This window comes from Globicephala melas, chromosome 17 (assembly GCF_963455315.2).
Source record: "Globicephala melas chromosome 17, mGloMel1.2, whole genome shotgun sequence".
Taxonomy (NCBI): domain Eukaryota; kingdom Metazoa; phylum Chordata; class Mammalia; order Artiodactyla; family Delphinidae; genus Globicephala; species Globicephala melas.
The window spans coordinates 50874444-50900468 of NC_083330.1; the positions used below are offsets into that span (position 1 = coordinate 50874444).

At 36.7% G+C, this 26025-nt stretch overlaps 1 long non-coding RNA gene and 1 pseudogene across 1 annotated transcript in view; one reads left to right on the forward strand and one right to left on the reverse strand.

The window, feature by feature from the left end:
* Positions 1–26025, reverse strand: part of LOC115856692 (uncharacterized) — a 116956-nt gene that overhangs the window by 57575 nt on the left and 33356 nt on the right. The window lies entirely within an intron of this gene.
* LOC115856691 (AP-3 complex subunit sigma-1 pseudogene) lies at positions 16875–17474 on the forward strand (annotated as a pseudogene).

The window sequence follows — 26025 nt, forward strand, 5'->3', positions numbered from 1 at the left end:
ATCTCCAAGATTTCGGATCAACCTTACTATCATTATTCTGAATTCTTTTTCAGGTAGACTGCCTATTTCCTCTTCATTTGTTAGGTCTGATGGGTTTTTATCTTGCTCCTTCATCTGCGGTGTGTTTTTCTGTCTTTTCATTTTGCTTATCTTACTGTGTTTGGGGTCTCCTTTTTTGCAGGCTGAAGGTTCGTAGTTCCTGTTGTTTTTTGTGTCTGTCCCCAGTGGCTAAGGTTGGTTCAGTGGGTTGTGTAGGCTTCCTGGTGGAGGGTACTAGTGCCTGTGTTCTGGTGGATGAGGCTAGATCTTGTCTTTCTGGTGGGCAGGTCCACGTCTGGTGGTGTGTTTTGGGGTGTCTGTAGACTTATTATGATTTTGGGCCGCCTCTCTGCTAATGGGTGGGGTTGTGTTCCTGTCTTGCTAGTTGTTTGGCATAGGATGTCCAGCACTGTAGCTTGCTGGTCGTTGAGTGAAGCTGGGTGCTGGCGTTGAGATGGAGATCTCTCGGAAATTTTTGCTGTTTGATATTATGTGCAGCTGGGAGGTCTCTTGTGGATCAGTGTCCTGAAGTTGGCTCTCCCACCTCAGAGGCACAGCACTGACTCCTGGCTGCAGCACCAAGAGCCTTTCATCCACAGGGCTCCTTAATTTGGGATGATTGGTTGTCTATTCAGGTATTCCACAGATGCAGGGTATATCAAGTTGATTGTGGAGCTTTAATCCGCTGCTTCTGAGGCTGCTGGGAGAGATTTCCCTTTCTCTTCTTTGTTCTCACAGCTCCCAGGGGCTCAGCTTTGGATTTAGCCCCGCCTGTGCGTGTAGGTCGCTGGAGGGCGTCTGTTCTTTGCTCAGACAGGACGGGGTTAAAGGAGCCGCTGATTCGGAGGCTCTGGCTCACTCAGGCCCGGGGGGTAGGGAGGGGCACGGAGTGTGGGGCGGGCCTGCTGCGGCAGAGGCCGGCGAGACGTTGCAGCCTGAGGCGCGCCTGTGCGTTCTCCCGGGGGAGTTGTCCCTGGATCCCGGGACCCTGGCAGTGGCGGGCTGCACAGGCTCCCCGGAAGGGCGTGTGGCTAGTGACCTGTGTTCGCACACAGGCCTCCCGGTGGCGGCAGCAGCGGCCCTAGCGTCTCATGTCTGTCTCTGGGCTCCGCACTTTTAGCCGCGGCTCGCGCCCGTCCCTGGAGCTCTCTCAAGCAGCGTTCTTAATCCCCTCTCCTCGTGCACCAGGAAACAAAGAGGGACGTAAAAGTCTCTTGCCTCTCCGGCAGGTCCAGACCCCTCCCCGGACTCTCTCCCGGCCAGCCGCGGTGTACCAACGCCCTGCAGGCTGTGTTCACGCCGCCAACCTCAGTCCTCTCCCGGCGCTCCGACAAAAGCCGGAGCCTCAGCTCCCAGTCCCGCCCGCCCCGGCGGGCGAGCAGACAAGCCTCTCGGCTGGCGAGTTCCGGTCGGCCCGATCCTCTGCGCTGGAATCTGTCCGCTTTGCCCTCCGCACCCCTGTTGCTGTGCTCTCCTCCGCGGCTCCCAAGCTCCCCCACTCCGCCTCCCGAAGCCTCCACCCGCGAAGGGGCTTCCTAGTGTGTGGACACTTTTCCTCCTTCACAGCTCTCTCCCGCTGGTGCAGGACCCGTCCCTATCCTTTTGTCTCTGTTTAGTTTTTTCTTTTGCCCTACCCAGGTACGTGGGGGGTTTCTTGCCTTTTGGGAGGTCTGAGGTCTTCTGCCAGCGTTCAGTAGATGCTCTGTAGGAGTTGTTCCATGCGTAGATCAAGAGGTCATTTCTGACTGGTGTGTTCTAGGAAAGCATCTAGACGGTACAGGGAAACAGGCCAGCCCAGACAGGCAGAGGGATTACAATCAACAAAGACATAGAAGTGAGAATGGCAACTATTTCAGCTTGATTGGACCAGAGCATTTAAAATGTAGTAGGAAATAGTTGAGACCAAATTGTGGAGATTCTTGAAAGTCAGGCTAGGGAGAAAGGATTCCTTTTAAAAAACTGTAAGATTTTTGAGCAGGGGAAATATATAATCAGATTAGTATTTTAGGAAAATTGATCTCTTCCATGGTGTCTAGTAATAATTAAAGAGGAGAAGATCTGAAAGTAGATCAAATAAAAGGCAAGACATGGTCTAATTTTGGTTGATGGCAATAAGAATAAAAAATAAAGACAGGGCATTCTTGTGAATCCTGGGGATTTCAGGCATCATGCCAGGAGCAAGAAGGGAGATATTTGGATTAGGAAGCATATTCCCAGTGCTCTGGCCATGTAAAATATGGTAAAGCCAGTTCTCTCTAACAAGTTAGTCTTTAAAGCACCCTATTGTTTATTTATTTCACTTTATTCATTCCATCATTCACTCACTTAACAAACATTTATTGAGCACCTGATTTGATCAGATACTATAGGAGGAGGTGGTTCAGATAAGATGAATAATACCAATCTCTTCTAATGAGGATATGGACGTGAAAACAATGAATGAGAAGACAGTGCGAAAAGTGCCACATTACCTCACAGGGCTGCTGGGAATATTAAATGAGATCACGTCTGTAAAATGCTTAGTTAGGCACAGTGCCTGGTACCTAGTAAGTGCTCAATAAATAGTAACTATTCTTCCATGTAAAATCCTGTGAGAGCAAAAAGAAGGAGTGATGGGCTGTCTCAAGATACTGAGGACAGCTTCAGAGAGGAAGTGAGATCATTAACCGGCAAAGACCAAGATGGGCACTCTAGGTTAAAGGAGCCATCTGAGAAAAAGCGTGGTGTGTTCTGAGAAAATGAAGTGGCCCATCTGGACTGTGGGATGTGTATTTAGGATTGGCAGGTATTGGGCCTATATTTTTGATAGCTTTTTATGGCCAGCAAAATTTAGACTTTATATTTTAGGCAATCAAAAGCAATGATTCAATTTCAAATAGAGAGTAGGTGAGCAGATTCCTCATTAGAAAGATCACTCTGGGGACAGTATGGAAGATGGACTATGGGTGGGAGGTGAGAAACAGGTCAGAGCAAAGAAATCACTACAGATCTTCCTTGACTTTCCAATAAACCCATTGTAAGTTGAAAATATTGTAAATTGAAAATGCATTTAATACACCTAACCTACTGAACATTATAGTTTAGTCTAGCCTACCTTAAATGTGCTCGAAATACTTCCATTAGCCTGCATTTGGGCAAAATCATCTATCACAAAGCCTATTGTATAATGAAGTGCTGAATAGCTTATGTAATTTGTTCAGTACGGTACTAAAAGTGAAAAACAGAATGGTTGTATGGGTACAGAATGGTTGTAAGTGTATCTGTGGTTTACCCTTGTGATTGCCTAGCTGACTGGGAGATGTGGCTCCCTGCTGCTGCCCAGGATCATGAGAGTGCATTGTACTGCATATCGCTAGCCTGGGAAAAGATCAAAATTCAAAGTATGGTTTCTACTGAGTGTGTATCACTTTCACATCACCGTAAAGTCAAAAAATTGTTAAGTCCAACCATTGTAATTTGGGGACACCTGTAGTCTACCTGAATTGTTTAGACAAGTCACGTAAGGCAAGAGCTTGAATCAGATGATTCCAGTGGGATGAAGGGGCAGAAAAAAACAATGATGTATTGGGAAAATGCACTTCTTTCTTTCTAATGTAGGGAAAAACCCAGTTCTTCTCTACTGTGCACTTTTTCTCTGTGTATCTCTTTTAATACTCACAGAGAACACTTCATTTCTCCTGGTCACCAAGTGTGTGAAGGTTTTTCTCCACACCAACCAATTCTCTGTGACACCAGCTGGGTGTCCTATAATTTAACTCTATTCTAACACTATCTACCTGGACATAGTGTCAGATCCCACAGGTTAAGGGCTCAGTCCCATAAGACTGTTCCCATCCCACTTCAAATGCCAATACCAAATAATAGGAGTCCAGTTTACTCACAACCTCTATCTGATTTGGCTACAACTTGGAGTTTCCCAGTACCCCCATCCTCGGGTTAGATTAATTTGTTAGAGCAGTTCACACACCTCAGGGAAACACTTACTTACATTTACCCGTTTATTAAAGGAGGTGATGAAGAACACAGATGAACAGCCAGATGAAGAGATACCTAGGGCTAGGTCTGGGAGAGTCCCCAAGCATGGGGACTTCTGTCCCTGTGGAGTTGGAGTATGTCATTATCCCAGTGTGAATGTGTTTGCCAACCTGGAAGTGCTCCGAACCCTATACTACCGAGGTTTTAGGGAGGCTTCCTTACGTAGGCGTGATCAATTATTAACCTCACTGTCAGCCCCTCTCCCCTCTCTGGAGGAGGGGGTGTGCGGCTGAAAATTCCAAGCTTCTAATCATGGCTTGGTCTTTCTGGTGACCAGCCCCCATCCAGAAGCCATCCCAGAGCCCACCCAGAGTCACCTCAATAGAACAAAAGATACCCCTAGTACTCTAATCACTTAGGAATTCACAAGGGTTTTAGGAGCCCTATGTCAGAGATGGGGTCAAAGACAAATATTAGAACAAGAGATGATCCTAACGCTCTTATCACTAAGAAATTAGAAGGGTTTCAGGAGATCTGGGTGAGGAACCAGGGGCAGAGATCGATATATATTTTCTATTATCTCACAAATGATGATTTCTTTTTACTTTTCCAACTTTGTTTTGATAAAGCATTTTATGAAGCATTTCCAATAATCTATATACTTCTAAAACCCTCAAAATTTATGAGATGATGTTTGAAAACTTTTTATCTAATTCAAAATGAATTGCATTTTACCATCTCACTGTTTAATGTTAGTCTTTTCTAAAACATAGAAAAGCTCATACTTCAGGGAAAAAACAAAACAAAACAGATATAACATCCATTATAACATCCCAGGTTAGATTACTTTTGAATATATTATGCAAAAATAATCTCATCAAATATTTTAATGTTGTGTTCCAATTTTGTATATTCTTGACAATCTTATACATTTCAAGATTGTGAAATAGATACTTAAAGGCAAAAATATGTCTTCTGGTGTGCTAATGAAGAACATCCTTTTCTTATTGCATTACATGAGAAATGGTCAGATGACCAAGACATAGGTAATTCATGGAGGCACCAGCAACTTTCTAGGTTGACAAATTGCTAAGTTTCACCTTTCTCACCCCTGGAAAAGGTTACTGGGTAATTTCTAGAACTATCTGAGGTCTTTTTACTGCAACTCTTGTGTACAGTCAATGCTTATTCATTGAAAATTCACTTAACTAGACATTTCAAATAATGAGTTTTTTTAATAGTCCTTATGTGTGATAACTCATCTTTTTAATGAAAGCCACCAAGAAAAGTGAAATTTTGTATTTAATTTAAAAGCAAACCAGAAAAATTCTATTTCATTTGCTACTATTTTAGCAAATTTTTTAAATTGAAATTTTATTTTGAGATAACTGTAGATTCACATGCATGTGTAAGAATTAACACAGAGAAATCCCTTGTACACTTTCCCAGTTCCTCTCTGTGGTAACATCTTGCAAAACCACAGTTATATTTAACAACCAGGATATTGACATTGATAGAGTGTAGGTCCATTTCTGGGTCCTCTGTTCTGTTCCCTTCCTGATCTATCCATCTTTTCCTCCATCAATACCATACTGTTTTGACCACTGTAGTTATACAATGGGCCCTAATATGGGAAGAGTGATTCCTCACACTTTATTCTTCTATTTCAAGATGCTTTAGGTATTCTAAGGCCTCATTTTAGTGTCTTTCATAATACTTTTTCTTTGAAAAATTAGAAACCCGGCATACTGTATATGGCATTCCTATTAACAAGAATATTAATTATTAATATCTCATTCATCAAAATTCCAAATAAGCAAGAATTTACTCTGCTTTTAATACTTACTTTAAGGTAAATTACAGTAAAATAGATTACAAAAGCAAGTTATGGAATCTTCTCTGTAGGTATTTAAAAACCATCTACTCCTATCTAGATATGTCATAAACATTTCAGGTCTAATAATTCTAAGATATTCATTATTTAAAATGATTTTAAATGCCAGAAGTTTTACCACATTAAACCAATGGGGTGTTCTGTAAAACTGTTCTGTTTTATCGACCTTTAGTCATATTTACCTACCTATATAACCTTTATAAAGCAATAAATAACTGCAAGCACAGAATATGAACAAATCCTAAAACCAGCTTGTTAAAATGCAACTTTGTCTTTAAAGAATCTGCTGTGCCATTTACCTTCGGAGAAAGGTGAAAAAGACAAACAGAATCTTCAGCAAACTGATGCTCAGATATTAAATGTACTTAAGTGTGTAGATATATTTTTAGCCCTGAGAATGTATACTCACCAGCAGTGCTCTCTCATAATTGCCTGTTTTAACAAATGGGTCAGAATACATAAGATAAATCTGCAAACTATTGAATAAACTTGCCAAATACTGAATTTCAAAACAATCAGCATTATAAAAGTTTATGCAACCGTCTAATCCATTGTACTCCCAATTTCTTTTTGAGGGAGGAGTTTTTGTTTTCTCCCAGAAAATTGATTAAAATATTTGTGCTATGTTTAAGCAATAAAACAGGCTTTTAACGAGGTATTCTTTTATCACTGAAAAATGAAAAGTCAAGCCATATTAGAAATCACTGCAGCATATAATCAAAATAAATAAATATAAAATAAAAATGTCCCCACCATATGCAGTGCTTTTCTATTTAGCTAACAAAGTCTTTAAACAAAAAGAGAAGAGCTTTAACATTTTAAAAAATCTTCCACAGTTTTGTTGAGATATAATTGACTTAAAGCAAACTGCACATATTTGAAGTGTACTAAAAAATATGTAAGTTTTGACACATGCAAAGCCCTGTGAAGCCACCACCAGAAGCAAGATAATAAACATACTTATCACCCTCAAACGTTTTTTTGTGCCTTTTTTATAACCCTTTCTACTTCTCCTACCCCAACCTAGGCAACCACTGATTTGCTTTCTGTCACTATATATTAGTTTGCATTTTCGAGAATTTTATATAAATGGAATCATACAGCATATATTCTATTTTGTTTGGCTTCTTTCTCAGCATAATTATTCCCAGATTCATCCATGTTGCTGCATGTAAAATAGTTCATTAGTTTTTATTCCTGAAGTATGGATATACCACAATTTGTTTATCCATTCACCTGTCGAAGGGCATTTGTATTGTTTCCAGATTTTGGCTAGTACAAGTAAAACTGCTACAAATATTTGTATGCAAATCTTTGTATGGACCTATGTTTTCATTTCTCTTGGATGAATATGTAGATGTTGAATGGTTGGATCACATAGTAGATTGTGTTTAACTCTTTAAGAAGCTGTCCAACCTTTTTCCAGAGTGGCTGAACCACTTCAGTTTCTACCAGCAGTGAATGAGAATTTCAGTTGTTTCACATCCTCACCAACACTTGGTATGGTCAGTTTTAATTTTAGCCATTGTGTTAGGTGTGTAGCGGTATCCTCTTGTGGTTTTAATTTGCACTTACCTAATGACTAATGATAATGAGCATGTTTTCATTTGCTCATTTGTTATTCATATAGCTCTTTGATGAAGTGTGTTCAAATACTTTGCTCCCTTTCTAAAAAATTGTGCTGTTTTCTTATTGTTGAGGGTTTTTTTTGTTTTTGTTTTTTTTGCGGTACGCGGGCCTCTCACTGTTGTGGCCTCTCCCGTTGCAGAGCACAGGCTCCAGACATGCAGGCTCAGCAGCCATGGCCCATGGGCCCAGCCGCTCCGCGGCATGTGGGATCCTCCAAGACCGGGGCACGAACCCGTGTCCCCTGCATCGGCAGGTGGACTGTCAACCACTGCGCCACCAGGGAAGCCCAATTGTTGAGTTTTAAGAGTTCATTAATATTCTGGATATAAGCACCATGTTCTACATATGATTTGCAAATATTTTCTCCTGGTCTGTGGATTACCTTTTCAAACTCTTAACAGTATCTTTTGAAGAACAGAAATTTAAAATTTTGATGAAGTCCAATTTATTGTTTTTTTCTTATGGATTCTACTTTTGGTGTTGTATTTAAGAAATATTTGTCTAAACCCAAGGTCTCAAAGATTTTCTCCTATGTTGTTTTTTTTAGAAGTTCTATAGTTTTAGATTTTTACATTATATCTAAGATCCATTTTGAGTTAGTTTTTGTGTATTGTAAGGGGTATGGATAGAAGTTCTCTGTTTTTTGCATACGTATTTTCAAATGTTTCAGCATCATTTATTGAGAAGTTTAGTTTTTTCTCCACTGAATTGCCTTTACACCTTTGTCAAAAATCAGTTGTCTATACATGTGTGGGTCTATTTCTGGGCTTGCTCTTCTTTTTTTTTTAACATCTTTATTGGAGTATAATTGCTTTACAATGTTGTGTTAGTTTTTGCTGTATAACAAAGTGAATCAGCTATATGTATACATATATCCCCATATCCCCACATCCCCATATCCCCTCCCTCTTGCATCTCCCTACCACGCTCCCTATCCCACCCCTCTAGGTGGTCACAAAGGGGCTCTTTACTCTTTTCCATTGATCTATTTGCCTGCCTATGCCAATATTGCACTGTCTTAATCACTGTAGTTTTATAATAAATTTTGAAGTCAGATAGCATTTGTCTTCTAACTTTGTTCCTCTTTTTCAGTTGGTTACTCAGACAACCAAGTAATGTTATGGCAGAGAAGAATCATGTTTAAAGATGCTTTTCACTAATTCTGGTCTGAGAAGATGGAGTAAAAACTCCAGTTCAGAACTGATGCATGAGGGATATGCTCACAGTTAATACGTTTGATGCTTTATCACTTCGCTTGTATCTTAGTTTTGTTGAACACAGACCATGTTTCAATTATGTGGCTGAAAGCTACATTAGTTCAGTTCTTTACAAGTATTAACTATTGTATAGATAAGTGAAAATTAAGTGCGGAGTATAACTTCCAGAAGACATCTTTGTATTTTGAAATCTTGATGCATTTAGAAGGAAGCTGGAGTGAGTTTTCATGCAAATTCCTATTAAAAAGTTAGACAGGACTAACATCTACTGTCTAATGTGGAATGATGAGAAACACAACTAATCTTATTGTCCAATTTCCTGCAACAATTTTCAGTGGTCTTTACCATCCTTTCAGCCTGACCATTTGCTTGAGACCATTGGGAGATGTGATAAAACAGTTGCTTCCATGATTTATTGGGTACTTACTAATACAACTCTGAAGAGATTTTTGTTTTGTTTTTCTTCTTTTTTGTTTTTTTCAAAACTGAGATTGTCAATATGCTATACCTCACTTGCATTGGGAAATTTATGAATAGGAAACTTGCTTAGGGCTAGGTTGTGTTATAACTGAGTGCTTGGACCTTGAATTTAGGCAAACAGGGTTTAAATATTGATTCTGCTTTGCACTAGTTATCTGGCCTTATGTTATCAAATATCTCTAAACCCTGTCTAGAAATTGGGGATAATATGGTGTCTGCCTCTTAGGATTATTATAAATATTAAGTTTCATAATGTTTATACAACACTTAGGCCATATGAACTTTATGTAGATATTGTTATGCTCTAAGTCAGTGGCTTCCTAACTTATCTGTATATTAGCATCACCTAGAGACCTTTAAAAAATTTCAAAGTTCAGGCCACACCCATGACCAATTAAATCACAATCTCTTGGAATGGGACACAGGGACCAGGAGGACTTTTCAAAGCTCCCCACGAGAGTCCAATGTGCAGACAACTGCAGTAGATGACATATAAATTTTCGTATTTAATTTTACAATAACTCTCTGAGTTGTGATTTCATTCCTTTTTATACATGAGAAAATTGAGGTTCACACTGAATATGTTGATGAGGGTCATGTAGCAAATCCAGCTTAAAGGATTCAGACCCCAGGTCTGTCTGACTTCAAAATCCTTGCTTTTAACTACTTCACTATATTTATTTAAGCAAGATCCTAGATAATCCTAAATTTAACTAAAAAAATTGCACACACATACAGCAGAAGATTTATTGCAAATATCTGACCCATAGTTATGAATAAAGCAGTAGGGAAATTGGAAACAGTTTGGTGGCATTTGTGAAAAAGTCTACCATAACCTATGAATATGATCTTAAAAAATCAATAGGGATTCTTGATCAAGGTTTTGACATTATCTATCATGGAATTAATTTTGGTAAATAATACACTGGATCTTGACATGTGCTTTATTTTTTTCCAGTCTTTGCAGTAGTCAGATAAAGTCCAAGCTACTAGTAAGCAAGAGCTTCTACCCAATGTTTTCCCAAGAATAATTCCCAGATGTGCTACATGTACAATGGTCAAGATAACGTGATGACTAGTTTCTAAAACAATACTGTTTGCTATAAAACACATTCCTATGGCATGTAATTTTTTCTCTACACACCTAATTTAGGACATCGATGAACCAGCATCACAGCTCTAGTGGGAGCACTACAACAGGTTTTGGTATCTAAGTGACAGATGGCTCTGGACATCACCATTAGCTATTGCTCTTCCAGGCCTGTAAACAAGTTATAAGAACTGAGCAAAAATGACATTTCTGCATACAGGATGACATAATTATGGGTGTAGACTTAATCTTAGAGAAGAATTCCAAAAGAGCTTATGTCAGTACAAATTGTAAAGACACTGCCATAGCAGTATTTTTAGGATTTCTTTACTCCCTCAGTAATTGCAAAGAACTCAATGTCATTTGACAGTAATTCTATCAATATCATTGTGAGAACTTTCTGCTTGACTAGTAGGCAACTATTCTTCAGTCTACCTGGCACTTTGAGGCTAAGGACTCTCCAGACTTTATCAACTGAAACAACAGTGGTTTGCATTCAGTGTAATATTGTGATGCAAACCAAGAAGTTAATAACACTTTGACATTCTGAAAAGTGTTTTCCCACCAGATAGTTCCAACACTACCAGATGTTATTTTCCAGTAGGCAACAAAGTACCTCAACAAGGTTGATTTTTATTTGAGATTTTCTGTTTTTCAAAGGGAAAACAACTTTATTTTCTTTTTACAGTTATAAAAATATTGTTAGCCATACTGACTGGTGTAGTGAAGAAAGAAATCATCTGAAATCTCACTATGCAGTGATAACCTCTAGGTATGTTGGTTTCCCTCCCTCCCTCCCTCCTTTTCTATTATCTTTCTATTTATCTCTCTATCTAAAAATAATGCAATAAATACACATTATAGAAAAATCATATATTAGAGAATGGACACAACATGGAAAGCAAATTCCTTCCTTCCATCCTTAAATCAGTTTTTCAGAGGTTAAATTGTTTATGTTTCACTGCTCTATTTTGATTTATCGACTTTGGATATTATCTGTTGATTCCCAGCTATAAAGGTAAGAATTTAGTCCACCCATGTTACTTGCTACTTGTCTTTTCTTCCTACCAGTTTTTTTTTTTTTTTTTTTGCGGTACGCGGGCCTCTCACTGTTGGGGCCCCTCCCGTTGCGGAGCACAGGCTCCGGACGCGCAGGCTCAGCGGCCATGGCTCATGGGCCCAGCCGCTCCACGGCATGTGGGATCTTCCCGGACCGGGGCACGAACCCGTGTCCCCTGCATCGGCAGGCGGACTCTCAACCACTGCGCCACCAGGGAAGCCCCTTACCAGTTTTAATAATCCTATTATTACTTTCATTTCTAATGGTTACTTACTGACTTATTTTTTTGTTTTTTTATTTGTTTTTTTTTCAGCTTTGAGGTATAATTGACAAATTTGTAATATATTTAAAGTGTACATTGTGATGATTTGATATATGTATATATTATGAAAAGATTTCCCCCATTTAGTTAATTATCACATCCATCACCTTAAAGCTGTTGACAAAGTACTTGGCTCCTAGTTGAATAAAAAAGGCATAAACAGTGTATATATGTCCATGCCTCTTTATCGCTTTGTCACCGTTTACCCTTCCCCCTCCCCATAGCCTCAAGTCCATTCTCTAGTAGGTCTGTGTCTTTATTCCTCTTTCACCCCTAGGTTTTTCATGACATTTTTTTTTCTTAGATTCCACATATATGTGTTAGCATACGGTATTTGTCTCTCTCTTTCTGACTTACTTCACTCTGTATGACAGACTCTAGGTCTATCCACCTCATTACAAATAGCTCAATTTCATCTCTTTTTATGGCTGAGTAATATTCCATTGTATATATGTGCCACATCTTCTTTATCCATTCATCCGATGATGGACACTTAGGTTGTTTCCATCTCTGGGCTATTGTAAATAGAGCTGCAATGAACATTTTGGTACATGACTCTTTTTGAATTAGGTAGATAGCTAGTGGGAAGCAGCCGCATAGCACAGGGAGATCAGCTCGGTGCTTTGTGACCGCCTGGAGGGGTGGGATAGGGAGGGTGGGAGGGAGGGAGACGCAAGCGGGAAGAGATATGGGAACATATGTATATATATAACTGATTCATTTTGTTGTGAAGCTGAAACTAACATACCATTGTAAAGCAATTATACTCCAATAAAGATGTTAAAAAAAAAAAAAGGCATAAACATCACATTCATGATAAACACTAATTACTTCAAATTGGTGAAAAAAGTCATAAAGTACAAATTAACTGTGGTCGCCTCTGTAAAATGTATCTTAAAAGAACTATAATTTCTATGGTACTATTGCAGGAAGATGAGGCTATCATCCTATTCTGTGGACAGTACAAGCAAAGAGAACCATCATTCCCAAGGTAGGGAAAAAGTATGTGCTATCTTTTTTTTTTTTTTTTAATTTTTATTGGCATATAGTTGATTTACAATTTTGTGTTAGTTTCAGGTGTACAGCAAAGTGAATCAGTTATATATATATATATGTATATATATATACATATATATATATATATATATATATATATATATATTCTTTTGTTAGATTCTGTTCCCATGTAGGCCATTACAGAGTACTGAGCAGAGTTCCCTGTGCTATATAGTAGGTTCTTATTAGTACTGAAATTTCTATTGTCTATTGCACCAACTGCCAACTCTCTTTTCACTTTTTGTGTTAATAAGATGACACTAACATTACTATTCACACTTCCAGCTCTCCTGCCCATTTTTTAAGCCTCAATTTCTGTATTTTTGCAGTGTCAAGCTTTATCATATTTATATTTTGTTCTGCAAGGATTCAAATTCAAGAGACCTGGGTTAAAATCATATTTCTATTATATATAAGCTATATAATATAATTTCACTAGGCCTCAGTGGCGAGTATGTGACTTTTTCATTTTCCTTAAAGGTGCCTTTTGATGAACAGGTTTCTAATTTTGATAAAGTCCAGTATATCATTTTTTTCTTTTATGGTTATTGCTTTTTTAGACACCAAGAAATCTCTGCCTACTGCATGATTACAAAGATATTCTTTATGCTTCCTTCTATGGATTTTATAGTTTCGGCTTTTATTTTTAGATTTTCAGTCCAACTCAGGTTAATTTTTAAATATGTTGTGATGTACATGTCAGGATACATCTAGCACCATTTTTTGAAAATATTTTCTTTTCCCCATTGAATTTCTGGCATCCTTTTCAGTTAGCTGAAGTTATGGAGGTGGGCCTAATTCTCGATTCTCTCCTCTGTTCAAGTTGCTGTAGTTTTATATTAAGTCTTAAAATCAGGTAATCTAAGTCTTCCAAGTTGTTTTCTTTTTTTTTTAATAACTGATTCATTTCATTGTACAGCAGAAACTAACACAACATTGTAAAGCAACTATACCCCAATTAAAAAAAACCAAAAACTTGTTTTCTTTTTCAAGATTATCTTGGCCATTCTAGTCCTTTGTATATCCATATAACATTTCATGTTACACTATCAATTTACAACAACAACAACAAAAAAGCATTAAGAGTTGGAAGTACATTGATTCTATAGATCAATTTTGGCTGAAATGACATTTTTATAATATTGTCTTGCAACAAAGTATGGTGTATCTTATTCATTTAGGTCTGTCTTTCTTTCTACAATTTTGTGACTTTCAAAGTAGAGATATTTTATACCTTTCCTTAAATTTATTCTTAGGTATTTAATGTTTTTTGACACTATTATAAAAGATATTTATTTTTAAATGTTACCTTCCAATTGTCTGTTGAAACAATATAGGAATACTGACTTTATATCCTACAACTTTGCTGAATTTACTTATTGACCCTAATAGATTTTTGAAGAACTGTGTAGAATCATGTTGTCTGTGAATAAAGACAGTTTCATTTTACCTTTTCCAGTATTTATTCCCCATTACCCATTTCTTTATATGTTATATCCATCTTTTCTTGTAGACTTTTCAACATATTTATCACAGTTATTTTAAAGTCTTTCTCTGCCAAATCTAACACCTATGTCCTTTGTTGGTCTCTTTCTATTGACTATAAGTCACATTTTCCCATTTCTAGTAATTTTTTATTGTTATGCTGAGGGTAATACATTGCAGAATCTCTGAATCTTCCTCTGAAAAGTGTTGTTCTAGCAAGTAGTTAAATTACAGACAGGTTGCCTTCAACTTGGGGAGGCTTGGTTTTTATTTTGTTAGGGCAGCTCTATGTTTTAGTTTTGTGATGTAGTCTTTATTCCTAACTTTATGGAAAGCCCAAGGTGTTTATCAAGCCCTTCTAACTTAGTTGGATTTAATCTCCAAAGTGTGTCTTACCTGTGGTAGATAGCAGCTAAAATCTCTGCTTAGTTCTTGGAGCCTTCCCCAGATGTTACCTTCAGCTAGGTTCCTTAGATTCTCACTGGCACGTTCATAGTTGAGGCAGTAAGCCAACGTTTTGAGGGGAGCTTAGATACAGATTTTGTGTCTTCTCACCCAGAAGCTCCTTCCTTTTGGGGATTTCCCCCTAGATTTTTAGTTGTTCAGGCAGTCCCAAACTCAGTTCTCTAAATTCTTAGACCAGTAGGATTGTGGCTTTCTTTTAGAGTTCTGTCTTCCCATGCTGCACAGACTGAAGAGTGAGGAGCGCTATTTTTATAGATACTACTCTATTTATAATTAAATATATATATATATAGGAAATCTGATGGGAATATATTTCCAACCTTTACAAAGTTTACCAAACTTTTCCCATTTCCTAAATGAATCTTTTCTCTCCCAAATCTGATCAAATAATTTGTAAGTCTTTTATTTTTCCTTTCTGTTCTCATCATCATAACTAGATCATGCTTCTTAAATTCTTCATTTATATTCATAATTATCAAAAATTGGATCTCCTTTACTACTGGTGTCATAGAAGTAGAATGGGATGGAGGATCAGGAGACCACTGCTTTTTCACCAATCAGCTGTGTCATATGAGAATTAGGGAGCCATTAAACCATTCTGTTCTTCAATTTCCTATTTGAACAAAAGCTAAGAATGAACTAACTAACATCAAAAGACAATTCTAATCAGAGTCTATATACATACACACACACATATATAATATAGACAAATTATTTTGAACTTCTCTGAATTTCAAAAGAACTCTAAATTTTTTTAAAAAAAGATTTTTTAATATCTTATTAATCAATATATCACACCACCAATATAAGTAACACCTTACTTAAGTAAGAAAATTGCCAAAATATAAGAACATTTTTTGTATTTTCCCCCTGGATTTTTTAAGGCTAGAGTAGGCAAAATAATCATTCTTTTTAAATGATAAATGTGAATGGTGTTTGATAACTTCTTAAAATGATTTTATATATATATAGTTCCTAAAAATGAAATATTTTCTTTTTTATTGTGAATTGAGGGTATCATATATAAATATTTTCTACTTTTTTATTGAGAATTGAGGATATATATATATATATTTCATTTTTAAGAACTATTTAATCATTAAAGTTTTGAAAAATATGCCAGAAAAGCCAAGTACTGTCTTTAGTAGGAAGCTCTATTATAAACATCTATAAATCATTTTTTACAACGTGCTTGATTTTAAGGAAAATCATAATAATATCACAACATTTGTAAACAAATTTGTACAGAAATACTGTCTTATCAATGTGTGACCAAACAAAATAATGGGACTCACATATTTGACATTTCACTGGATTCAACTCAATTCAAGCTAAATATCAAAGAAATATGTGGCAGTGTAGACTTAAAAATTAATATTGAACAATGTTTCTAGGAACCCTGCAAATTATTAAATATTACCTCACTTTGTGTCTATCTTTTTAATCTATTTCATCAGGAACTACTGATAGGAATATTACACTTTTAGTTAGACAGTCCATGTCCCTAGGGCTTTTGCCCTCCCTCTCCACACACAGATGCAGACAATTTCAATGCATCTATACGTTCATTCTTCACCTCGCTTTAGAGTACCATTTACATCATTTGTTCAAAATGGTAAGCTCTTTGTAAAAGCCAACTGCCTTCCTCTTGCTTTTCATCAGAGAAGAGGATAACATCAAAATTATTAGACAAGATTGGGCACATTCAGGGTGGTGTGGCCATAGACAATATCAAAATTATAATTATGAAGAATCTTAAGCTAGCTAGCTAGCTGTTTCTTTTTCCGTTCTTAATTTCTTTATATTTAAAATTTTTATATAAGATACGCATGCACATAGTAAACTTAAAGAGTTAAGTGATTCTTTGAAGCAACACTTCCCTCTCCCTTACTGCTCCTCTATTTTCTAATTCCCAGAAGCAATCATTTTATTTCTTTTCACTATTTAAAATTTACCTGAATAGTTCTAAATAACTTGGCTTTATCGCTACATCGTGTAGATTTTATCTCGTGTCATCTCTGTCCAGATGAGTATTTAGCATATGTTTTTGTTTAAAACTGTTCACCCGGTGGGGAAGGATCGCCAGCGAGATCCCGAGGCGAGGCTCGCGCGCCTGCCCCCACCCTGGCCCCCAGCTCCCACCCGGTCGGCCCTGCTCAGCCATGATCAAGGCGATCCTCTTCTTTAACAAACAAGGGAAGCCGCGGCTCTCCAAGTTCTACCAGCCCTACAGTGAAGATACACAACAGCAAATCATCAGGGAGACATTCCATTTGGTATCTAAGAGAGATGAAAATGCTGTAATTTCCTAGAAGAAGGATTATTAATTGCAGGATCTGACAACAAACTGATTTATAGACATTATGCAACATTATATTTTGTCTTCTGTGTGGATTCTTCAGAAAGTGAACTTGGCATTTTAGATCTAATTCAAGTATTTGTGGAAACATTAGACAAGTGTTTTGAAAACGTCTGTGAACTGGATTTAATTTTCCATGTAGACAAGGTTCACAATATTCTTGCAGACATGGTGATGTGGGGGGAATGGTATTGGAGACCAACATGAATGAGACTGTTAAACAAATTGATGCACAAAATAAACTAGAGAAATCTGAGGCTGGCTTAGCGGGAGCTCCAGCCAGTGCTGTATCAGCTGTAACGAATATGAATCTTCCTGAGATCCCAAGAAATATTAACATTTGTGACATCAGCATAAAAGTGCCAAACCTGCCCTCTTTTAAATAAAAAATTTAAAAGGCCACTCCCAGGTAAAATCCAGGGAAAAAGTTGTCTAAGTTTACCATGCAGTTGTTTACCAAAAATAGAGGAGGAGAGTCAACTTTCGCTCTTGGATTTAAGTCAAGGTACTGTAAAGAAGTTATGTAAAGGCGGTATGGAAGTTCATTGTTGCTTTTCTTGCTCAGTGATTTTGAAGAAATTGAGTAGTTACAGTGTGATTTTTTCCTTTATTTTCTAAACTGCATTCCTATGGCCACCTAAGGCATGCCTCTATGTATTGGCTACTACAGTATTTTAAAAAGTGTTTGGGACATTTCTTTAAATTATGTATAACCCAAAATGTTGGTGTTTTGCATGGATCACAAATACAGCATTCTTTAATTCTTTCTGTTATTTTTCACAATTGTTATTTAAAGAATGAAGTATGTATTGCATGAAAACATTATGACCTTTTTCTCTTAGTTTAAATAAACTCCAAGGTAACTGGAAAAAATAAATAAATAAATAAAACCATTCACCCTACTGCCTGTATCTCTATTCCCCCACCTATATATTTGCTCCCTGTGCTCTCTTCCTCCAATATAGTTACATCATGTTAAGTTATATTAACATTCAAGGTTTGCATTGTTATACCTAGGTAAACAACATTTCCTGCTGAGCCACATAATATATAGGATTAATTTTACTTTCCTTTCATTAGAGTTCATTGTCATTTTTTTTAATTAGTGATTTTATATACATAATCCTTTGGTTAATATATATGTATACTCAAATATATAATTCAATTTCAATCACTTTTAGTTGTTTATATCCCTCTAAATACATCCAGACATATTAAGTATTCTACCAATTTCATCTTTCTTAAAGAAATCTTTCCTAGATTAGTTTGACTTTTTCTAATATTCTATATTTTTTCTATAGCCTGTATCTTTTCTTTCCTAATATCCTGTATCTTTTCTTTCTTGGTTTATGCTCTCATTTAGTGAAATGTAACCTCTAACAATTTACTGAAGGGTTCATAGAAGATCAATTTTGGAGAGTTTAGATGTCTGAAATATACTTAGTTTCCCTCACAGTTGATTAGTAGTTTGTCATACTACTAGTATGTCAAACTACTAGTTTGTCTAAATACTTAGATTAGCAATCTCAGTATTTTAAAGTCATTGCTTCAGTGTTTTCTAGATTCCAGGGCTGCTGTTGAGAAGTCCAAAGCCATTCTGATACCTGACTCTACTAGGTACCTTCTCTTTGAAAATGAGTGGAATTTTCTCCTGCTCCCAGTGTTCAGAAAATGCATGATAATAGACATTAGTATGGATCTATTTTTTCCAGTGTGCTAAGGTATTGTACATCCAGCAGGCCCTCTGCATCTGTAAATTCATATCCTTCAGTTATGGGAAATTATTTTGGATTATCCTTTGTTGATTTCTTCTACTGTATTTTCCATTCTCTCTCTTTGGAAAATTTTTTATTTGGGTATTGGACTTCTTAAATTACTTATCTTTTCTCTCCTATTTTCTGTCTTTTTACTCTATTACCTGAAAAGTTTCTGTATTTTTATTTTCCAGCCTTTCTATTTTTTTTAATTTCTGCTAGCATCTTTTTTAAATTCTAAAAGCTCTTTAAGAAAAATTATGAATGCTCCCCCCCCTTTTTTAATAGCATACTGACCTTGCCTCATGGTTATAATATTCATCAACTTATGATGATTTTTTAAAGAGAACTTTTCTTCTATGCTGTTTGTTTGTTTGTTTGTCTGGTAATCCTTAGTTGCTTTGGTTTTTTTTTTAAAAGGGGGCATTGAAAACCAGACCAAGTGTGAGTGTTTGGATGGTGCTTGTCAATTGTGGACCTCACTACTGGTGGTCTAGCCTTTTCACTAAATTTATGATGTTCAGCGTCTTTAGTCTCTTCTTTTGGGCTGGTCACTTTGCCCAAAGAAAATTCCAATCCCTTGCCTGCAGGATAGAGACCTGTCTTTCAGAGTTCTGGAATCTGAATGAGGGAAGAAGGAAGGATAGCTCTACATTTGGTATGTAAACATTGATTTAATCTCCATAATTTTAGTGTGATATTAGGGATACTAGCATCTCTGGTATCACCTGCTCCAGAGACCTTCTGTTTTACTCTTTCCAGAGAAATACCTTCAGTCCTCTACTAAAGATGAAGACTGCAGTTGTCATGCAGTTTACAGTGGAGTGAGGGATGTGAGATCTAACTGTTTCGTAAACAGATTTTCAAATAGTTTTCTGTATTTAGACTCATCTTCATTTGCACTTTTTCATTTGCCATGGCCAGAGACTTAACGGTGTTTTACTGTGGCCCTAATGGTGGTATTTTGGCTATCTAAACAGAGAATTTGGATAAAAACTTTTGTAGCTTTTCTTTACTGAGTGTCTGCTTTGTACCAGGTACATTACAGATGTTATCTGCAACTTTCTAAACAACCCGAAACTATAAGTTATTATCATCCCCACTGCATATAGTTGAATAACTAGAGTCACTAGCAAGCAAGTCAGTGGTTTGGGGATTCAAAACTAAGTCTGAATCATTGACCCAAAGTTGATGCTTTGTCCTACATGATTTGTTGGTCTTAAAAGAGTCAGCCTCTTAAGTCAGAAACAGTAAGACCTATTGGCACAACTGAAAAGTGTTACATAAATGCCTCTGCTCTCTACCACATTTCATGTTCATCAGGTGTTTTAAAGCTTAAAATTCTCACAGTGGCCTTGTATTTTTGGGTGTATCTGGAGCTGACACTGGGAGTGGAGGGTGAGAGATCACGCACTATCGGAATGATGACTTGAAAAGACTGATGATGCAGCAACTAGTAGGAAATGGAAATGACCTGTGAAGGGGGAAAATATATTCATATTCTTTGTATTTGGGTAACGGTAAAAACCCAGATGATGAAATAAAATATAGGCTTTTTTTTTGGTGTTATGAGTCTTTCTTGGTTGACTTTGCTTCTTAAGGCTAGGAAATTAAATGAGCCTTCCTTAGAAACAGAAATCAAGATCAGATGATCGGAGAGGTAATGCCCAGCTTCACAACTCAAAAATGTTTATTAATTAGGCAAGTTTCCCCACTCACAGACCTAGACTTCCTCTTCTGTTATAATCAAATATTGATTGCTATCATTTGTACCCCACACTTCCACTCTGTCTCCTGGACCAAGGCACATCTTATAAATTCTGAACCAATATCTACCGATCACCTATTATGTGCCAGGCATTATTAGACATAAGTGGCCCAAAAACATATAAGACAGACCAAGGTCTGCCTTATAGAACTTAGAGTTCAATGGGAAGGACTTATCTTTAATAAGCAACTGAAATAAACTAATAAGTAAACAATAAGGGGGCAGATCATATCATCCTTTCCAAACTTTTCCTCTTATATGTACTAAAGAATATGTTTTATTAAAGAATATACATTTATATTCCTTTCCATTTTATATTCAACATTTACCTAAATGACTTTCTCAGTCTCCCAGATTTTATTGTCCTTAACGTAGCCTGGCATTGCTCCTCTTCCAAGGGGGCATGCATTTGGTTTTCTTTCTCTGAGTACAGCCTTCTCCCTTGTTATCTGCCTCCTTTACCCAACAATTCTGACCCTTAGTAGTTCTTCTCTTTCATTTCATCTATTCAGCCCTCTTTTGGTATTACCCTAAAAATGTTCCTTACTCCCCAGATAAATTATTCCCACTCTCCAGCATCATTCCTGGACTGCCTCATTGGCATATTCTCATCAGTCTTTGCATGGGCACAGATTTCTTACTATTGGTAATTTTTCAACTGACACAGACAACTCATGGAGTCACTCTTCTCCTTTCAATCATTATCTATTATTCATATTCATTTCCCTCACAACATACTTCTTCTTTGGCCTCTATTATACATTTTCCTTCAAACCATTCCATCAAAACTCTTTCAAGGGTGACAACTGACCTCTTACTAAATCCAATTACCTTTTCTAATCCTCTTTTTTTGGCTTTGGCCTTCTTAACATTTCTGCAGCACATGACCACCTTGTCCTTCTGAAACCCACTTGAAGGTTGGCTCCTGTGATCTTCTCTGGCACTGAACTTCCACGATCATCTTCCATTTGTCAGACAGTCCCTTCTCCAGCCTCTCCTCTGTCACAGTTCAGTTCTTAACCCCCTGACCATCACTCTCAATCTTCTTTTCCATTTTTGACTGACTCTGTGTTCTGACTTTAGCTAATAGGTTTATTCTTGATGAGTCTCCTCTTGTATTTTCCAAGTATGTCATGATATAAAGTATGTCAAAGGTTGACCACAGTTTGGAATGCTTTGCTTTAGCAAAATTATATAGGTTTCCTTACAGAAGGATCATTTTGAGTGTTCATTACCGTAATGTGCACTATGGATATCCAAGAAGGAGCAAACATTTTCCCAATTTATTTGGTCTCAAACTCTTTGAATGGGGAATTTGAGAAACACATTTTGGGAAATACTGATTAATATTGTGGTTGATAATGTCACACCTTAATTCAGTTTTGTGCCAGAAACTGGGCATGGAGTATTTCTACTTGGATATTCTACTAACTCAGTAGGTCTAGAACCACATTTTCATCATCTTTCAACCCAATATCTCTTTTCAATTTTTTTCTATCAGTGTCACCACAGTTTTCTCATTCATCCCAACTCAGAATCTCAGCATCATCTCTGGATTTTCCTTCTTCATTTCCTTTACCCTTTCAGTCATCTCTTAATTATTTATTAGATTGTTTCTTGAATTTGTATGTACTTAATATCTCCATAGTCTAAATTCTCATAACCTCATATCTGGAAATCATCCTAACTGGCCCTGCTGTGTTGAGTTTTTTCTTAAACCAATCCATTCTAAAACAACTATTCAATAATTTTGTTAATATACTGATTAAATCATGTCACTGTCCTGCTCAGAATCTTCAGCCAACTTCCTGTTGCCTCTTGAATAAAGTCTGCACTATTAACTGAGACATTTAAGGTTAATGCCTCTATTGACCTTCCCCCATCTAGTTCCTTGCTACTTTTCTAATTTTGTTATTTATTCCAGCTAAGTAGACCTCACTGTTCTAAAAATGTAAAGATATTTCCAGCTCTGAACCACTTACTGACCATCTGCCTTGCATTACTTCAGGCAGTATTTTTTTTTAATTTCATGGATCATGAAATCAATTTTTTTGGTGTTTAAATTAAATTCACCTTTATTTTTATTCATTTCCTTAAAGATCACATCCATATTATAGTTCTTTATTTTCTTCTCATAAGCAAGTAATGACCTCTGCAAGATGTTCTTATATTTTTAAATCAGTTATTCATCACTATGTAACACAGTACCTCAAACTTAATTGCTTAAAACAAAAATGGTTTATTTATTCATGATTCTATGCATCAGGAATTCGAGCAGTGACTGGCTAAATAGGTTCTCTTCTTTGTCAGGGGTCTTGTTGTCAGTGTGGGTGCTGAAAAGACTAAAGGTCTAATATGGTCTCACTCACATGTCTAGCAAGTTATTTCTGGCTCCTGACTGGGGACTCAGCTGAGGTTGTAGTCAGGGACCTTGGTATTTCTCCACATAGGTCTCTCCATGTGGCTGCTTGGGCTTCCTCACAGCATAATGGCTGAATTCCCAGAAGATGCATTATAAGAAGCAAAGATAGAAGATGTATAACTTTTGAGGCCCAGGCTCAGAAGTCAAAGCATTACATCTCCCATTGGTCATAATAGGTACCAAGGCTAGTCCAAATTCAATGGTAGAGGAAATAGACTCTACCTCCTGATAGGAAAGTAGCAAGGCCACATTGCTAAAGAACATGTGAAATGGGTGATATTGTTGTAGCTCTCTTTGGAAAAAAAAAAAACCTGTTTACACTATCATGTTCTAGTTCTTTTTTTAAAAAATTAATTAATTAATTTTTTTTGGCTGCACTGCATGGCATGTGGGATCTTAGTTCCCCGACCAGGGATCAAACCCATTCCCCCTGCAGTGGAAGTGCGGAGTCTTAACCACTGGACCGCTGGGGAAGTCCCCTTTCTAGTTGTTTTTTTTTTAAGTCAAATTTTTTAAGAAAAATTTTAAACATATATAATTATAGAGAAAACAATGTAATGTACCCCATGTATGTATTTTCTTAGATTCTGTATTTGTCTATTGGCATCTGTTCACCATGGGGCCAATTACTTTAACTATATTTTCTTTTCTGTATTGATATGCTGGCATTTGGGGGTCTTACAGACCTGGGGACAGACTGCCCCTTCCAGAGCTAGCTAATTCCTAAAGATAGTAAATAATTTACTTGGGAGCCCCTTCTCATACACAAGCCAACCACCTCCTTATCTAACTCTCACATATGAAGCCAGTATTTCTCCTGCCCTAAATCATCCCAGGGCCAGCTATCAAGTAACTAGAGACCATCCCTATAGTACAAAGCCTGCCAGAATTATTCAAACTGGCCAATCCCAAGCTGTTTACCCTACCCTCCCTCGCCTTCCTCATGTAAACCCCGCTACAGGCTCTTCCCCTTGTTCCTGTCTTCTGTCTTCTGACCACCTGATGCTTCTCTTGTGTAGCACAGTGTGCCCCTCCTCTTAGAAAATGTAAGTAATAAAAATCTTCTTTCAATGGCATTAGCTCTGTGTTGGCAATGATTCGCCTTCATAAATTAAAATCCTGTGAGTATAAATGGGAGAGCATTCATCACCCAGTTCAACAATTCAGCAGTTATCAACTCACAGCCAGTACTGCTTCCTCTCTATACCCATACTCTTTATCACCCCACCTCTAAAATACTTAGGCAAATTCTGGACACCGTATAATTTAATCTGTGAATATTTCTGAGTGTATGTATTTGTATATGTACGTATACTTTTTTTTTCAACTATAACCACAATATCATTACCTCAGCAAATGACTTTTTTAATATCATAAATATCCAGACAATGTTGAAATATTTCCAGTTATCTCTTGGAGTGTTTTTTTTTTAATGGTTTATTATTTGAATTAAGATCCAGATGATGTCTATACATTGTAACTAGTTGTTATATCTTTTTATTTTCTTTTTATATATAGGTTTCTTTTCCATCTTTTTATTACTTGCAATTTTTCTTTTTCCCCATCTCTCTCCCTCCCTCTTTCCTTCTCTCTCTCTTCTCTCTCCCTCTCTCTTTTTCTTCAGTATGGTTATTGAAGAAAGCCAGTAGTTGGTTTTTTCTGTGGAGTCGCTACTCCCCGCATTCTGCTTGTATTCTCATGGTGTCATTTAATGTGTTCATCCATCCCCATTATTTCCTATAAATTGGTAGTTAGATTTAGAGGTGTTGACAGATTTGGGCTTGATTTTTTAGCAAGAATTCTTCTTGGGTGATGTTCTGTACTTCCCCAGGAATTACATAATGTCTGTTTGTCTCACTTTCAGTGATGTTAGCAGCCACTGTGATTATTGCCTAGATCTATTAAATTATTAGGGACTGTAAATAGTGATATTATAATTCCACCATTCCTTTATTGTTTATTAGCTGGTATACTTCCGTAAAGTAAAACTTCTTGACGTCAATTATTTGCTTTCCCTGATGTATAGTCCATTTAAAAGATATTGACAATCAATAAAGTTTTTTAAAAGTATCATTTTGAACTTATAAATTTAAATATATTGGATTTGTATCAATCCATTGCACTTATCTTTTTGACAAGACCCCAGTAGTTTTTGATAATTTTCTTGCCTTCTGGTTAACAAAATGTTCAAAGATCCTCAGTACATTTCCTGTTACGGCAGTGGAATCAGCCATCTGTCTAAGAATCACTAATTCTTTTTAGTGGGAAATGGTATTTAGAGAACACAATCTGTGTTTTAAGAGTACTCATTGATACTAGGTTCATTATTTCTAGAACTTTTTAGTAGACACAATTAGAAAGTGTGCATTTTTAAAAAGATAAGATGAGTCTATATTAATACTTCCAATTTAGGTACTAGGCTAGAGAGATTTGCCTTAACTTCATGTAGTTTATACTTGTGTCTTCTCCTATGCCAAAAAAATCTCAGTTCTCAGTGAATTCAACTTACTCATTTGCTTTTCTGTACTACACGTAGTCTCAGAATATTAACATAAACACTACCACAAGTATAATGATTACTAAAAACAAAGCAAGATTCTTTTATTTGCAGTTTCTTTATCCTTAGGTTATCCTACACTAGGGATATAAAGTCAAATTACTGTGTTTTAAATCAGTTAGAATTGTTCCTCTATGTTTATAGAATTAAAGTGGATATAAGTTAGGTTCATTTGTTTCTTTCACTTCACTTTTTACTTTTAGAAACTGAGTCCCACTCCAACTTTATTTTTTCTTATAATTATGTAAAATACTTACATAATTCCAAAGTCAACTCTATATAACAAGAAATTTTTTAAAAAATTCAACTTCTATTTCTGTGTCCTGCAGCCTATTCTCTTTTTTCTCTTGTTGGCAACCATTTGTATGGTTTGTTTTCTTTATTAAAAAATAAATAAATATACTTTATTTTTTAGAGACATTTTAGGTTCACAGCAAAATTGAGAAGGTATAG